The sequence below is a fragment of the Agelaius phoeniceus genome, chromosome 6, assembly GCF_051311805.1.
Source record: "Agelaius phoeniceus isolate bAgePho1 chromosome 6, bAgePho1.hap1, whole genome shotgun sequence".
NCBI lineage: Eukaryota > Metazoa > Chordata > Aves > Passeriformes > Icteridae > Agelaius > Agelaius phoeniceus.
This window is the reverse complement of record NC_135270.1, coordinates 64353628-64369498: the sequence shown is the minus strand read 5'-3', so window position 1 is coordinate 64369498 and position 15871 is coordinate 64353628. Positions and strand designations below refer to the sequence as shown.

At 55.6% G+C, this 15871-nt stretch overlaps 1 protein-coding gene across 3 annotated transcripts in view; it reads left to right on the top strand.

Moving 5' to 3' along the window:
• The window catches only part of LRFN5 (leucine rich repeat and fibronectin type III domain containing 5), a 47522-nt gene that overhangs the window by 19399 nt on the left and 12252 nt on the right, over positions 1-15871 (top strand). The window lies entirely within an intron of this gene.

Below are 15871 nucleotides of genomic sequence, written 5' to 3'. Positions count from 1 at the left end.
AGGCATGTAACACGATGGGCAGAGCCTGGCGTGGCCCTGAGCAGCTCCTGCACAGCTGGCCACAGCTGGATCGTGGTGTGAACACTGGCTGCAGGTGTGCAGCCCCTGTGAGGCATTGCTGCAGGACCAGCCCCAGCTGTGCAGCTGGATTATTTGGGCTGTGGGTGGCCATCTGTTGGCATCCGATGCTTGAGTTCTGTGGAATTCTTGCCATGGCAGCACGATTGATCAAATTTTGAAGCAGCAATTAAAATCTAAATTTCTTTGCCAAAGCCTTAAGTATGTCTCTTATCTGAAATGCTCAGACTCTTTGCTGAGTGAAGAACATTAGGACCAAGAGACCCATTAAATTTTCTGGCACAGACGAAGGAGATAAATCCTGCAAACTGATGGGATCGCATGTGGCAGATCTGATGGTGTCTGCTTCATGCGCTGAGATGTAGAGGAGGAAAATTACCTTTCAGAATAATTTCTCAGGGCTAGAAGTTTTGAAAGTGGCTGTCTTTTCTTTTCCCAGAAATCTGTGTAAAGTGGTTTTGATCTTGTGCAGCTGAAGGGAAAACTGTTGTATTTGCTTGTGTCACTTTTTCTGTTCTACAAGGTGCTGGGAGCAGAGGAGAGGACACAGTGCCACTGTGTCAGCCCTGGCCTGAGCAGGTCACACCATCTCTGGTCAGCTGTTCACAGGCTTTTCACAACTGTCATTCTGATGTGGGTGAGGTCACCAACAGTCCTGGTTCAGCTTCTGCTGGTGGCAGTGATGCTGTCCCCCAATAATCCATGGTCTGGATGTCCTCCACCAGTCTGGGAGCTGTGGTTCATTGATGGGAGTAGCTCAGCTCTGAGCTGTGCTCTCTAGCCAGAGCTTCCATCCCAACAACTGCAAACACCAGAGCCAGCAGTGCCCCAGTGGCCCTGGCTGCAGGCCTTAGTAATGTGAGGTGACAGGGGGAGGAGAAGTGGCTAATTAACAGATGAAATAATGAGGCACTTGCTCGTTCGTGTCCTGGTGGCACCTTGTTCAAAGCTGTGGGTGGGGAGCACCTGCTGGGAGCCAGCAGCACTGGGCTGGGGGGCTGCAGGGATCTGCAGGGAGGCTGAGTTTCTGCTGCAGCTGCCCTTTGACCACCCTCTCACAGCCCACATCCTGCCAGACCACTGAATTCCACAACCACTGGAGCTGCAGGAGCTTCCCAAGAGCCTCGAGTCCTGTCCGCAGCCCAGAGCTCTGAGTGCCACCTCCAGGAATTCCTGGGACACCTCCAGGGATGGGCACTCCCTGGGCCCCCTGTCAGTGACTGACAACCTTTTCCATGAAGAAATTCTTCCTATGCCCACGGGCTTTCATTCTTTGCTCCACTGCCCAAAAATGCATTTGCACACTGAGGGTCTTTTTTGTGCCTAAATATCTGTCTTCTGAGATTGGTGGGAGTTTTGTAATTAATGTGTTCAGCATCCTTGGGTCAGGTACCAGGAGCAGGAGGAGAGTTACACCCGAGATACAAACACAAGCCTGTTACAGGGCTGCACCTCACAAGGCAAAGCAGAAAATACTTTGGGGTGATACAAAAGTTTTCTGTGATTATTTCTGTTTGCCATTTGCAAAGGAGTAGCGAAATGCAAACTCATGGCAGCTGTTTTCTACTGCTGCAGGAGCTAAGAAAAAGGTTAAAAAGTGACAGTTTAAGTAAGGCAGTTTAAAAGTGGCAGAGCTGGATAACTGGTACCCAGGAGTATTAAAATAATTGGCCGAGGAGCTCCCTGAGACAGTAATGGTTTATTTTTAACAAATCCTGAAATGCTGAAGATGAACCAGAGGCATGGGAAAAGGCTAATGAAAATTGATAGAAAAATTAAATATGATTTGGTCTAGGGGGAATTGTGCCATCTGCTGCTCCTGGGCTGGATCCCTCTGCCACTCCCCTCGCTCACTGTTTCCACCACTGGCTCTTCCTGCAGACCTGGACAATAAAGCAGGGACATCTCCTGTCCTTCCTGTGCTGCTGGATGTTGCTGGGACAGCACCGCCGTGCTCAGCCTCTCTCCCAGCCTGTCCTGGCACGATTGGTGGCTGATGCCATCAGGGGCTGTGTGGCAGATGCTGCTCCTGGAGCCTGGTTCCATGGCAGTCCCACAGGCCCTGGTGTCCCCAGCCTGGGGGTGCCAGCTGGACAGCTCTGGGATGTGACCGTGTGATGGGTGCTGACCTGTGTGCATCCTATTGCAAAGGTTCCATAGTGAGAAAGGCTTCTCAGTGATTTCTCACAGGCAGCTCCTCACAGTACTGACTCCTTCTTCTTCACAGCATGCCAACAAACTCCAAAATCTCTTCACCCACCTAACCCACTCTTTTGTAGCACTTGTCTTCTTACTGGACACAGCTGTGACCTATTAAGGGCAGGTCTGTTCCTAATCTTTGGTGATTAGTACAGCTGCAACTCCTCAGGTGTGACACTACCTTCTGCACTCTCCTTATTTTCTTATATTCTATTCCTCCACACTGACCCAGCAAATGACCAGTCCTGTCCCTGAGCGTGGGGACACCAGAGCCAGGTGGATGTTCCTGATCCTGACTCACCAACGCCCATTCCAGGGCTGTGCATTTCACAGGATTCTGAGGTTCTCCTGTCTCCATCCCACCCAGCACAGCTTTCCCTACACGTTTCCTTGTGCATGGAGGCCTCATTCCATCTCCAGCTGTGCCTGAGGCTGTCCTGTCCTTGGCCAGGATCCCTGGGGCAGTGCCTGGGCTTCACTTCACCTTCCTTTACTCCTGTCCTCCCCTGACTCTGCTGCTGATCCCGGTTTGCTGTCTGTCCTGCTGCCAGGCTCTGTAACATTTCCTGCAGCTTATCATTACTTTCTTCTGTTCTTATTCCCTATATCAGGAAACCATAAATATGTATTTTAGAGCCGTCAGTTTTTTCGAGCGTGTGGAGTGCTGCCTCCTGAAAAATCCCAGCAGCAGATTTTGAGCCAAAGGGAAGATTGCAAAAATAGTTTCTCCCTTATGGCACATTGAAAGTTTCCCTTTTAGGCGAAATTGCCCAACCCTGACAGATGTATCTGAAGTTTTAAAAAATATGACTCCCAGTATTTCACTTAAACTGTCATTCTTGGTAAAGGAAAATATTCCTTTTGGTATGGCCATTGATTTCCTTTGGATCTAAATGGGGACTGAGGTCTGTTGGGTTCCTGCTGCAGCTCTGTGGTCAGTGAGCTCTGTACAGGTGCTGAGCAGTGGTGCAGGCTGGCTCTGTGCTCAGGCTCTGCCCTGAGCTGCAGTGGCAGCTGCAGGGGCTGCCCAGAGCCTGTCCCCTGCCTGTGCTGGGCTCAGGCTCTGCCCTGAGCTGAAGGGGCTGCCCAGAGCCTGTCCCCTGCCTGTGCTGGGCTCAGGCTCTGCCCTGAGCTGCAGGGGCTGCCCAGAGCCTGTCCCCTGCCTGTGCTGGGCTCTGAGCCCCTTCAGCACGGACATGCAGAACGTGCAGGCAGACAGAAGGGGCTCTGCTCCTCTTTGGTGGGGACTGACCCCTGCTTCTGCCACAGCCTCCAGCTGAGAGGAGGCAGCCACTGCTCCTGCCTCACCCCCAGTGTCCCCAGAGTGCCACAGAGCAGGGCCCCGGGGTAGGGCACGTGCTGCTCCTCCTGCCTCGCTGTACCACCAGCCCGTGGGGACAGGCTGGGGACAGGGGCTGCCACTGCTCCTGCTGCTCTGGCTGCTGGACACAGCCTGTGGGTGGTGGTGGAAGGGCTTGGAATGTACTCTGGGTTGGGTGAGAGCTTCTGGAGGGGCTCACCTGTGGGGCAGTGTCACCTCACGTCACCCTTGGGGAGCTCCCTGCTGGGACACAGTGCTCTGGTCACCCTTGGGGAGCTCTGGTCACCCTTGGGGAGCTCCCTGATGTGACACAGTGCTCTGGTCACTCCTTGAGGAGCTCTCTGCTGTGACACAGTGCTCTGGTCACTCCTTGAGGAGCTCTCTGCTGTGACACAGTGCTCTGGTCACTCCTTGGGGAGCTCTGGTCACTCCTTGGGGAGCTCTCTGCTGTGACACAGTGCTCTGGTCACTCCTTGGGGAGCTCTGGTCATCCTTGGGGAGCTCCCTGCTGGGGCACAGGGTGCTCTGGCACCATGCTGTGGGACACTGGGGGCTGCAGCAGCAGCAGCAGCAGCTTTGGGGTGCCTGGTTTCTGCTGGGCTCCCTCTCTGGGCTGGTCTCAGCTTTAGCCTTAGTCTTTTAAGTGTTCCACAGCATACCAGGGGCCACACAGCCAGTGCCTGTCCTGCCAGGCTGGATTGCCTGGCTTTCCAGACGAGATAACTCGGTGGATTAATTAGATAGTGAAGTGCTAATAGCGATTGAAAAGAGATGTGCTTGCTGTGTGCCCCGAGTTTGGATTTATTACTACTACTTTCTGTATGGCCTATTAATTTTTGATGACTTTAGATAAATTGCATTCAGCCCGAAATAAATTAAAATAAGTGCATATAAATCATGTTCTATTCTTGGCTTCTGCAAAACAAATTTCCATTTCATCTCTTGTTGTCCTTCCTTTATTACATGTATCCTGCCGGCGCGTGTCACCCGTTATTGTGATGGAAATGTTTTATCTCCTTGAGATTCCCGGGGTTTGCCTTTGAAGTGTCAGGGCTGCTGTAGACATGGCACATCTTAGATCATCTCAGTAGCTAATTTGGCCACATCTGTTTGATTTACCAGTTAACAAGCCAGACCTAAATACTAAATAGGTGTTCTTCCATGAGAGCGATCTACAGTTTGTACCCAGCACTCCTTGACATTAAATTAAACTTTAGAACTCAAAATCCAGCTTGTTTTATGACTCACATCCTCAAGTGATGTTCAGGCAAGTGTAGAGACAACCCTAATAAACGCCTGGTTTTAGATAGTGTTTAATTTACTATATGTTTATGTAAGGGTACAGTGACTAAGAACAGAATTGGCTCAGTTAATGCTGTGACGATTGCAGGATATCATTACGCAGATAATCAATGTCCATCTGGAGTAAATCATTGTTAGTTTACTTTTTATTTAATTTGGTGGGCCATGCAGAAGCAAGGCCATTGAAGAAATAAGTTATTTTTACAGCGCTTGATAAAACCTGTGGACTGTTGAGGCTCGGAAATCTGCTTATGGTTAATCCCCATTTTCTCTGCTGTGTCGTGCTGCAGTGTCACCCTTCACAGTGCTGGCTCCTCCGCTTCTGATTGCTCCCACTTAAACTGTGTGTGTTTGGTGGGCATGCTGGGTTTGCCCACAGTGCCCTGGCCAGTGCCTGGCTCCCCCTTCACCCTCATCCCTCTCCCAGTGCCCACTGGGGAATGAGAGTGTTGCTGCTTTAAAAGGGTGGCATTTGTAGGCAGAGGAAACCTTAAGAACAATTTTATTCACAGACTCACAGAATCCCAGAATGGTTTGGTTGGGAAGGGGCCCTTAAAGTCCATCTTGTTCCATGCCTCTGGCACGAGCAAGGACACTTTCCACTCGACTAGCTTGCTCCTAATCCTGCCCAATCTCGCCTTGAACACTTCTGGGGATGAGGCATCAATTACCTCATTTTTCCATTTTTATATATTTATCACAGCAATAAGTTAGAAACAGCCAGTGCAGGGTATGCTGTGCTGCTGTGGGGAGGTGTCAGGATGCAGAGTCCCAGGGAGTTGTGTACCCACCTGTGTGTCCTGGGGCCTGTGTGCTCACCATTTCTGGAGTCCCTCTCCTGTGCCCCCCTGGCTCCCCTCGGCCCCTCTGGTGTGGTCAGCACTGGAGGGAAGGGATGGCATCCCAGGGACAGGAACAGAGTGGAGAGGTGGCAGTGGGTGAGGCTCAGCACCACTGAGCCTCACGGTGACCCTCGAGTGCTGTCACTGCTCCGTGAGCATGGAAGGTCACAGCCAGGAGAGAGTGAGCAGGGACAGTGAGCAGGGACAGTGAGCAGGGACAGACAGTGTGCAGGTGAGAGTGAGCAGAGACAGTGAGCAGGGACAGTGAGCAGGGACAGACAGTGTGCAGGTGAGAGTGAGCAGAGACAGTGAGCAGGGACAGTGAGCAGGGACAGACAGTGTGCAGGTGAGAGTGAGCCGGGACAGTGTGCAGGTGAGAGTGAGCAGAGACAGTGAGCAGGTGAGAGCAGCCTGTGCCAGGACAGGAGTGGGTGAGGGCCTGGCATGACTGGCACAGCTGGCACAGCTGGTGCTGCTGGTGTCCTGCAGCAGTTAGCAGCAGTCTGGGTGTGCGCCCTGAGCTTGGTGCACCCTCTGCTTGTGGGAGGACAGGGCTGGTGCCCTGCCACCCATGTGCCCTGGGAGCTCTGCCAGGGCAGCCTGCAGAGTGCCAGGGACTGCACTGGGCAGGTGCTGACCCTGAGGAGCCTCTTCCCCCACCCCAGTGCTCTCCACGTGTCCGTCTGAGTGAGAGCTGTGGCTGGAGGGTGTGGGTTGGGTTGTGCAGGGCCACCATGGCTACCTCACCTTCCCACAGCACCTGGGAATGCATGGCTGTGGAACAGAGGGATAGAGGCAGAGAAAATCCCTTCACATCCCTTCCCTTGTGTTGTGTTTTGATGTTGCAAAAGCAGTTTTTAAAATGCCACAATACTCCAATTCAATACAAATGTTTTGGTAAGTTAAAAGCTACCTTGTTTAAACAATTATTCACGTAGGCCTGCTCCTGTTTGGAAGCTGCATGGCTGATGCTGATGTTGGTGTCAGTGCTTGGCATATCTGTGTAATATTTGGTACAGGAACTCCTCAGGAGCTGGAAAGCTTTGTACAGAATCATGGAATGGTTTGGGTGGAGGGACCTTGCGTGTCCTGGTGTTCTGGCCTTAAACCACAATGTGTGTGTACCACAACACCTGAGATGCTCTTCAGGGACATCCCCCTGTGCAGAGCTCTGGCCCTGATGCCTGCACTGCATGGGGGCTGTGGGTGCAGGGTGCTGGGTTCAGAGGATGGTGTTGGAAGCTCTTGGATGGCACTGGCAGCCCTGGCTGGGTCTTGGGAAGGGGCTGCAGCCGGGCTGGGAGCTCTTGGGTGCAGGCAGTGGGGCTGTGCTGCTTTCCCTGTGCTGCATACCACTGCAGGGATGATTCCTGGGGGCTGGAGGAAAGGAAGAGGATGGAATTCCTGATTCAGTGCTGGGTTCAGGGGCCTGGTTCAGTGCTGGGCTCAGGGCCTGGTTCAGTGCTGGGTTCAGTGCTGGGCTTAGGGCCTGGTTCAGTGCTGGATTCAGGGCCTGGTTCAGTGCTGGGTTCAGTGCTGGGCTCAGGGCCTGGTTCAGTGCTGGGCTCAGTGCTGGGCTCAGGGCCTGGTTCAGGGGCCTGGTTCAGTGCTGGGCTCAGTGCTGGGCTCAGCGCTGGGTTCATGGCCTGGTTCAGTGCTGGGTTCAGGGCCTGGTTCAGTGCTGGGTTCAGTGCTGGGCTCAGGGCCTGGTTCAGTGCTGGGTTCAGTGCTGGGTTCAGGGCCTGGTTCAGTGCTGGGCTCAGGGCCTGGTTCAGTGCTGGGCTCAGTGCTGGGCTCAGGGCCTGGTTCAGGGGCCTGGTTCAGTGCTGGGTTCAGTGCTGGGTTCAGGGCCTGGTTCAGTGCTGGGTTCAGTGCTGGGTTCAGGGCCTGGTTCAGTGCTGGGCTCAGGGCCTGGTTCAGTGCTGGGTTCAGTGCTGGGTTCAGGGCCTGGTTCAGTGCTGGGCTCAGGGCCTGGTTCAGTGCTGGGTTCAGGGCCCTGTCCCCATCCCTGGAGCAGCAGCAGCAGCAGGTGCCCCCATCCTGGGTGTTTCCTCACGCACAGCTATTAATACCTCACCGAGCTGCAGTCGTGCTCTGCTCTGCTGCTTGACTCATCCCCTGGATCACTCTGGGCTCTGTCTGAGGTACCAGAGCCTTGGTGAGCTGCCTGCACTGCAGCCCTGCAGTGAGGGAGCCCCTGTGCTCTGGTCCCTCACCCTTTGCCTCTTTGCCCTGGGGCATGGCATGCCAGGAGCCCTCAGGTGTGGATGTGAGGCTGTGCCAGCAGCAGGTGGGCAGGAGCAGTGCTGAGGGTGCAGGAGCAGTGCTGAAGGTGCAGGGGCAGTGCTGAGGGTGCAGGAGCAGTGCTGAGGGTGCAGGAGCAGTGCTGAGGGTGCAGGAGCAGTGCTGAGGATGCAGGAGCAGTGCTGAGGGTGCAGGAGCCATGCTCAGGGTGCAGGGGCAGTGCTGAGGGTGCAGGGGCAGTGCTGAGGGTGCAGGAGCAGTGCTGAGAGTGCAGGAGCAGTGCTGGAAGGTGCAGGGGCAGTGCTGAGGGTGCAGGGGCAGTGCTGAGGGTGCAGGAGCAGTGCTGAGGATGCAGGAGCAGTGCTGAGGGTGCAGGAGCCATGCTCAGGGTGCAGGGGCAGTGCTGAGGGTGCAGGGGCAGTGCTGAGGGTGCAGGGGCAGTGCTGAGAGTGCAGGGGCAGTGCTGAGGATGCAGGAGCAGTGCTGAGGATGCAGGAGCAGTGCTGGAAGGTGCAGGAACAGCACTGAGGGTGCAGGAGCAGTGCTGGAAGGTGCAGGAGCAGTGCTGAAGGTGCAGGGGCAGTGCTGAGGGTGCAGGAGCAGTGCTGGAAGGTGCAGGAGCAGTGCTGAGGGTGCAGGAGCAGTGCTGAGGGTGCAGGAGCAGTGCTGAGAGTGCAGGAGCAGTGCTGGAAGGTGCAGGGGCAGTGCTGAGAGTGCAGGGGCAGTGCTGAGGATGCAGGAGCAGTGCTGAAGGTGCAGGGGCAGTGCTGAGGGTGCAGGAGCAGTGCTGAGGGTGCAGGAGCAGCACTGAGGGTGCAGGAGCAGTGCTGGAAGGTGCAGGGGCAGTGCTGAGAGTGCAGGGGCAGTGCTGAGGATGCAGGAGCAGTGCTGAGGATGCAGGAGCAGTGCTGGAAGGTGCAGGAACAGCACTGAGGGTGCAGGAGCAGTGCTGGAAGGTGCAGGAGCAGCACTGAGGGTGCAGGAGCAGTGCTGAGGGTGCAGGGGCAGTGCTGAGGGTGCAGGGGCAGTGCTGGAAGGTGCAGGGGCAGTGCTGAGGGTGCTGGAGCAGCGCTGAGGGTGCAGGGGCAGTGCTGAGGGTGCAGGAGCAGTGCTGAGGGTGCAGGGGCAGTGCTGAGGGTGCAGGGGCAGTGCTGAGGGTGCTGAAGCAGTTCTGGAGGGTGCAGGGGCAGTGCTGAGGGTGCAGGAGCAGTGCTGGAAGGTGCAGGGGCAGTGCTGAGGGTGCAGGGACAGTGCTGAGGGTGCAGGAGCAGTGCTGGAAGGTGCAGGGGCAGTGCTGAGGGTGCAGGAGCAGTGCTGGAAGGTGCAGGAACAGTGCTGAGGGTGCAGGGGCAGTGCTGAGGGTGCAGGAGCAGTGCTGAGGATGCAGGAGCAGTGCTGGAAGGTGCAGGAACAGCACTGAGGGTGCAGGAGCAGTGCTGAGGGTGCAGGGGCAGTGCTGAGGGTGCAGGGGCAGTGCTGAGGGTGCAGGAGCAGTGCTGGAAGGTGCAGGGGCAGTGCTGAGGGTGCTGGAGCAGTGCTGAGGGTGCAGGGGCAGCGCTGAGGGTGCTGGAGGACACTGGCAGGGTGCTGGAGGTGCTCCCCACCTTGTCTGCCACTGTCAGTGCTGACAGGCAGCAGTGCTGGCAGTGCTGTGTGCTCAGAGCAGCTCCCTGGGACACCTGTGGGGCATGGCAGGGAGCAGAATGAGGAGGGAGAAGACTGAAATCCCTGGGAATGCCATGTCTGCAGCCCTGGCTGTGCTGAGCCCAGGGTCCCTGTGCCAGGGTCACCGTCCCAGGGTCACCGTGCCAGGGTCACTGTGCCAGGGTCACCGTCCCAGGGTCACTGTGCCAGGGTCACCGTCCCAGGGTCACTGTGCCAGGGTCCCTGTCCTACGGGTCACTGTCCCAGGGTCACTGTCCTAGGGGTCCCTGTGCCAGGGTCACTGTCCCAGGGTCCCTGTGCCAAGGTCACTGTGCCAGGGTCACTGTGCCAGGGTCCCTGTGCCAGCAGCCAGCAATGCTGGAGGCAGGGCCAGGCCCAGGCTGGTGCTGGCACTCTCTGCCCTGAGTGCAGCCATCCTGCCCCTGCCCATCCCTCCTGGGAAGGCTCCAGCATCCCTGTGAAGAGGCAGGACACGGGGTGCTGTGTCAGCAGCAGTGAAGGGACATTGCCCAGAATGTGCTCATGTCCCTGCTGGAAACACTCTGGCTGTGACATGTGCACTGCTGCAGGAACCCTGTGGGGCTTTTACCTCTCTGAGCACTTGGCATTGTTAGTGCTGTCTGCTGCAGACAATGTGGAACAATTCTAAAATAAAGTGCTTTAAAAAAAGGATATTCTATTTTTCTCCTTGATTTCTGAACTTTATGGCCATGTTTTTAAGCTGTGTATTGCAAGGGCAAGTGCTGAAGCTGTTGTGTAGAAGACAGGGGAAACCCAGCACAAATCCAGAGATGGAGCTTTTGAGGAAGCAGCATACATTATGTCAGGAGAGGCATTGCCCCTGTATGAGCTGGCAGCGCTGCCCCTGGCCTTCACTTTGGGCCTCTTGCTCCTGCCTCTGAGATCCCCGGGGTCTGGGGGGTTTGTGGCTGTTGGAAGCCCTTTAACTGGGACCAGGGTACAGGATTCCCCAGTCTCATGGCTCCCCGTGGGGATTCACCTCTCCAGGCCTATAGCAAGCGTCAAACGTGGTGGCCTTGTGGTGCTGGCTGGGGCTCCTGGCTGGTGCTCCTGGCCAGCTCAGCACTGGGTGGCTAGCACAGCCCCCAAAGGAAACCTCTGGGTGAGTTTCTGTGATTCAAATGTTTTTTTTTTCCTCAGGAACTTTGTTTCCAATTCAGCAAAACCTCCGACCTGTTTACAAACCACTGACCTTGGTGAAACTGAAGCTCCTTGTTCTCCATTTCACTGGTCCCAGCAGCTGCAATGCCACAGATCCCAGAATCTCCTTTTACATTCCACATTCTGGCATGGCTGGGGGTGCCTGTGGTGGATGGTGCTGTGATTTCCCTTCCTCCATCCCCAGCAGATGAACATCATCACCTTCCAGACTATTTTTTCCTCCATCACGAAACTGAATTTGCAAAGACTCTGAGAATCCTGGGTGGATTCCTTCCCACCCATCCTTCTGGAGGGGTGGGGAGGGCAGCCAGGAGCTCTGCAGTGGCCTCAGCAGTGACAGATGATGTCTGAGGCAGGCCCTGAGCTGGCAGCTGCTCAGCAGCTCCCGGAGTGCACGCTGGGCATCCCTGGCATGCTGGCCATGCAAGCAGGAATTGGATGTTGTTTGCTAATTAATGGCTGTCTTATGGATTCTTCTGCTCCCATGTGTTGTGTGATCCACGATGTGTAAATGACCCTTTGGAGCACTGGCAGATGCTGCACTTCATGTCCCAAAGAGGAGGAGGCAAAGCCCCCAGCATGCAGCACCTTGGGCACAAGGAGCCATCACATGATGTGGCATTTCAGTCCTGGATTCCTTGGATCCATTCCAGGCAGGAATTTCCAATTCATTAGCACTTCCCCTGACCTCTGTGTGCTGCTAGAACAGGTGGGCAGCTGTCCCCACAGCCTGCAGCTGACTGGGTGCCAGGCTGTGCCTGCTGCTGGCCCTGGCAGTGCTGCTGGGGGCTCAGAACAGCTGTGCCCACCGGGCTGGGCTTACTCTGCCCATTCCCAGCACCTGTCACAGGGTTGTGGTGGCACTCTGCCCTCAGGAGGTGCTGGCCGGAGGGTCTGTGTGTGCCCAGGATGCACCAGGGGCTGTTGGGGCGTACCCCAGGAGCGGGTGGCTCCTCTGGAAGCGATGGAGATCCTCTAGTGGGTCTCACAGAGCCTTGTGTGATGCTGGAGCTGGAGAGTGACCCTACACCCTGCCCGTGTGTGGGCTTGGTTCCAGGCCAGCTCAGGGCTCCTCCTCTGTGCAGGGATGGCTGTTCTGCAGCTGCCAGGGCTGGGGCTGGCATGAGCCTGGCATCCGTGGAGAGGGAGCTGGGCTGGATGGAATGGGATGGGGTCTGTGTTCCATGGATGGGCTGGAATGGAATGGGATGGGGTCTGTGTTCCATGGATGGGCTGGATGGAATGGGGTCTGTGTTCCATGGATGGGCTGGAATGGGATGGGGTCTGTGTTTCATGGATGGGCTGGAATGGAATGGAATGGAATGGAATGGGGTCTGTGTTCCATAGATGGGCTGGAATGGAATGGAATGGAATGGAATGGAATGGAATGGAATGGAATGGGGTCTGTGTTCCATGGATGGGCTGGAATGGAATGGAATGGAATGGGGTCTGTGTTCCATGGATGGGCTGGAATGGAATGGAATGGAATGGGGTCTGTGTTCCATAGATGGGCTGGAATGGAATGGGGTCTGTGTTCCATGGATGGGCTGGAATGGAATGGAATGGAATGGAATGGAATGGAATGGAATGGAATGGGGTCTGTGTTCCATAGATGGGCTGGAATGGAATGGAATGGAATGGGGTCTGTGTTCCATGGATGGGCTGGAATGGAATGGGGTCTGTGTTCCATAGATGGGCTGGAATGGGATGGGGTCTGTGTTCCAAGGATGGGATGGAATGGAATGGAATGGAATGGAATGGAATGGGGTCTGTGTTCCATGGATGGACTGGAATGGAATGGAGCTCTGTGTTCCAGAGCTGGGATGGGATGGGCTGGGCTGGAATGGAGGTGTGTGTTCCATGGATAGTCTGGAATGGAATGGAGGTGTGTGTTCCAGGGCTGGGCTGTGGGTGGTGTGAAGGCGAGGAGACCTGTGGGACACACCTGGCAGGGGAAGGACCATGGGAGTGTCACCCAGTGTGTGGGGATGTCCTACCTGAGAGTGGCCAGGGGAAGGTGGGCAGGGGTGGCAGTGCTGGAGGGGTCCCTGCCTCCAGGAGCCCTGGCCCTGCCCAACACTGTCAGGCCTGCTCCATACCTGAGAAATGGGGGAGGAGAAGTCTTCCTCTGCTCAGAGACAGGAACAGAGTCTGGGGACTCTAGTCTGTCCCCTCCAGCTGATGGGGGAACAGTGGGGGGCTCCCAGCCCCTGCAGTGTGCTGGGGCTCACAGGTTCCTGGTGGGGGAACAGTGGGGGGCTCCCAGCTCCCACAGTGTGCTGGGGCTCACAGGTTCCTGGTGGGGGAACAGTGGGGGGCTCCCAGCTCCCACAGTGTGCTGGGGCTCACAGGTTCCTGGTGGGGGAACAGTGGGGGGCTCCCAGCTCCCACAGTGTGCTGGGGCTCACAGGTTCCTGATGGGGGACCAGTGGGGGGCTCCCAGCTCCCACAGTGTGCTGGGGCTCACAGGTTCCTGATGGGGGACCAGTGGGGGGCTCCCAGCTCCCACAGTGTGCTGGGGCTCACAGGTTCCTGATGGGGGACCAGTGGGGGGCTCCCAGCTCCCACAGTGTGCTGGGGCTCACAGGTTCCTGGCTCTTTGGAGACACAGTTCCCACTCTGTGTGGCCATGCAGCCCACAGCAACTCTAACTTAAGTTTCATAGACAGATGAGTAACTCAAAATGATCAAATGTAGCAACAGAATGGATGTAAAGAGCAGTATATGTGAGAGGCTTTTTTTGTGAATCACAGATGTCACATGAAGAGCTTCACTACCCTTGTCCTGTTGCAGGAGTAAATGAGCAGTGCCCACCTTCCCAGGAAGCTGGCATTTGTTTTATGTATGAAGGCAGTTTCCTTTCTGTTCTGTTATCTTTCAAGCAAATAATGAGAATCACATATTGCTTTAATTAGTCAAAAAGGTGTTTTCTGCAATGAGCTCTCAGCCATGTCAGCGCTGCTATCTCTATAAAATTATCTGTGTGGGGGATGAGGTGTGCTGGGAGAGGAGGGCACACCTGTCCAGGCTGACTTTCAGCAGGTGTGGTTTTTGATGGCTGTCCTCCTAAGCCACCAGCTCCTGCAGTTGGTGTCTAGAATGTCTCAGTGGTGGGGCACTGAGCACTCTGGGAGGAAATGCTCTGTGTTTTTCAGCAAGGAGGTGAAATGTTTCCCTGCAGCAAGGGATGATGCCCACGGGGAGGATGGGCTGTCCCCATCCCTGCTCAGCCTGGGGCACCAGCTGCCTCATGCAGATCCAGGTGTGGCTTTGCTGTTTCCATCAGCTGAGGCATCCAGATGCCAAATCCTCACTGGTCCTCGTTGCAGTCAGGGCTGGTGGGTGCTCAGCACTCTGATCCCCAGCACCTCTCCATCAGCAGCCCAGGCTCTGGGGGCTCAGTCCCTCCTCCTGGTTCAGTGTCACTGGCAGGTGTATGTGGGGTGCACTCACCTCCCTGCCCAGGTCTCTGGGAGGGTCACAGGAGAGGACTGTCCCTCAGCCCAGGTCATGGGGCACAGTGCTGGCAGCTGGCCTTGCCAGGGGGCTGCTCGTGCCCCATTTACTGCAGCCCTTTGAGCCTGATGTTCACTGATGGCATTGCATCCAGCCCTTGCCATATGCTGGGCATTTGACCTGAGGATATTGGCAGAGACAATATCCAAAACTCTCTTAGCATCCAAAAAACCCACCTCTGCTAGGTAACTTTGTGGTAACCTTGTCATCCCAGATGTTGTTTAAGTCATTTCACCTTGTAATGGTATTTCCAAACTCATGAACTCGCTGATTTGGGTTCAAGCCTGTGTTAGTCTTGGGTAGCTGTAGCAGTGGACTTGGCTGGATCCAGGCACACGAGTTTAATCATAGCCATGAATCTCAACTGGCAGCCTTAGGTCAGCAAATTTAATGAGCATGGTGTCCCCAGCCAAGGCTGTGCAGGGACCCTGTGGCTGTGCTGCAGGTGCCCTGAGCTGCTGAGCCTGCTCCCATTCCCATCTAGTCCTTACCAGGTGTACATTAAAGGAGCAAAGTCCACCTGGACAGGACAGGTGACAGTCCCTGGCCATGAAGTGCAGCTGCTGGTTTGGGAGGTGGCTGGTGGGTGACACCAGTGGGGTCTGGGGGCTGCAGCAGGCAGTGTCCTTCAGTGCTTGGCATTGCCATTCTCCTCCAGGTCCTTGTCACCTGCAGGGCCACCCTGATTTGCAGTGCTGTCATGAAAGTGAGTGCACGGAGCATACCTGAATGCTGCCATGGCACTTTGCTTTCTGCTGCAAGTCATGGCAGCAAGAATGGTGCTGGTTTGGGAGCAGCTCCCAGCACTGCCCACAGCAGCACACTCTGCTTTGGACCACAGCAGCAGGCTTTTGTTTTTCCAATGGGAACTCAAAAGCTGCAGTAGTCCTGAATACTTGCAGTCCCCAGAAGTATCAGGAAAAAGTACATTGATTGTGCTGAAGAGCAGGTTTAGGGCTGGTATTTTCACTAATCATTTTGTTGCCTATGCTTGCACGCACCACAGATTTGGTTTGGTTTAAGAATGGGCTGGATAACGGGAGCAATAGTTGTTGTTCTGACGTTAAATGTCTTTAAATATCAATGACGATTCAAGGGCTCCGGTTCTGGCTAGCTGTGAAACTGTGTTTCAGCTGAGCTTCATTAATGCATCTCTGGGGTGGTAATGGGTCTGAGTAATCTGATCTGAGCACGTATAACTGTGCCAGTCCCAAAGGGAGCTGAGTGCTTCAGTCTCAGCGTGGAGCCCCTCTGAGCCCTGCTCACAATGGCTCAACTCCCTCAGACACGTGGTGGGTGCTTCTCCAGGGCCCCTGCTCCCACCTGCTCCAGGGAGGAGCACCCTGAGCCTCCCACCCATGCTGGGAGGAGCACCCTGAGCCTCCCACCCGTGCTGGGAGCCTTTGGCACAGTCCCTGGTGGGTGACCTCGCTGAGCTGCGTGGGCACTGCTGCTGGCAGCCCTGCTCCCACTTGCCACGAGGAGCAGGCCTGGCAGTGTGAGCAATAAAGCTGATTGAACC